The following is a 1,452-nucleotide window of genomic DNA, read 5'->3' on the forward strand; positions in this document are numbered from 1 at the left end:
GTCTCCCTTTGTATTCACTCGACGCTCCGTGCTGTTTATTTTTTCTTGATTTAACCAGACGAACTTTGGAACTGGCAGCGCTGCTACTTCCGGGACCTCAGCTTACAGGGATGAGGATGAAGTAATGGAGGATGCATTCACTTCCCATCTGGGTATGATTTCTGTCATTCTGTCTTTATTTGGTCGACTCAACTGCAATGTGTACCATTGGGTGATGTGATTTTGGCGATTGATCTTTGAACAGCTCCTAACATTATTGACCTCCCCGATGATGATGATGATGAGCCTGAGAGGTCTTTGACGAGAAAAATAGGAAAGCTCCTGCAAGCAAGGTGCCACAGTCGACGCCGATGGCGGAACCAGTCGTTCAGGACGCTGGTGATGCCAATCGGGGTTCTGTTACCTTCGCCGTACCATTGTCGAGTGCCCTGCCTTCTTCGTCGACTGCTCAAGCTCCTGCCGACCCACCTTCAGTTTTTGCGATCCATCATGTCCCAGAGGACGAAGTGAATGCTGCCAAGGAAGCCATATGCCAGGCGGGCATTATCATGGAGAAGATAAAGGCGGTGCGGGACGCCAGTCAGGCCGCCTATGACGCCAGCTCGGCTCTCCAAAGCAATGTTCAGGTTAGTTGATCACCGCTTGTTCTGTTAGGATATGCTATCCGAAGACTCTCTTTCCGAAAATCTTTGCATCTGTACACCTAGTGGGTGCGTCGATTGAATTTTTGTACTAGTGGGGCCACGCTGAGTGCACCCACTGGGTGTAGTCCCCGAGACTACGGTGGACTGCTGGCAGTCGACTGTAGTCTTTGTATTTTGATTCTTTCGCTCGATCTGGTCTGGCCGTGTCGAGTGTAAACCGAACCGGTGGGGGCACGCAAAGTGCACCCACTGGGTGTAGTCCCCGAGACTATGGTGGACTGCGGCAGTCGACCGTAGTCTTAGTATTTATTGTCTTTGTCGTTTTTTGCTATAAAATAACTTCCCCTCCCTGATTGCAGAAATCTTGTGATCTTGGAGCTCACTTTGCTGACTTGGAGAAACAGCAGATCCAGCTAAACCTTGACTTGGAATTGGCCAAGACAGAGCTGCAAAAGGCCAAGGATGACGCCAATGGTAAGACGAGCTTGTCGACTGGTTTGTCTTAGGCCTGAGTACCCATCTGCTCTTTCTAAATCAAGCACCATTTCTTTGCATAAAAACTGAACGAAGCTCTGGCGATGAAGGATCAGGATTTGGCTGCTGCTTAAAAGAAAGCTGACGACAGAACCGCTCTGGCTGAACAGAAACTGGCTTCAGTCGGCCAATTGGAAGAAGAGAACGCCAAGATGAAATCTGCCCTGGGCGAAGCCAACAAGGAGGTCACGCACTTGAAGAAGGACAAGGTCAACCTGAATGAGAAGATGGAAGGCATCGCTCGCAGGAGGGACGATCTGGAGAGCTATCTGAG

At 50.0% G+C, this 1,452-nt stretch overlaps 1 long non-coding RNA gene across 1 annotated transcript; it reads left to right on the forward strand.

Annotated features, from left to right (window-relative positions):
- Positions 1-26: 26 nt before the first annotated feature.
- On the forward strand, positions 27-1,101 carry LOC147967127 (uncharacterized). The gene is made up of 3 exons (XR_015607899.1): positions 27-152; positions 245-626; positions 1,004-1,101. It is a non-coding gene; the product is annotated as an uncharacterized LOC147967127 (long non-coding RNA).
- Positions 1,102-1,452: the final 351 nt, after the last annotated feature.

Source organism: Triticum urartu, chromosome 6A, assembly GCF_056163025.1.
Source record: "Triticum urartu cultivar PI428250 chromosome 6A, HENAU_Tu73, whole genome shotgun sequence".
In the NCBI taxonomy this organism is placed as follows: Eukaryota; Viridiplantae; Streptophyta; class Magnoliopsida; order Poales; family Poaceae; genus Triticum; species Triticum urartu.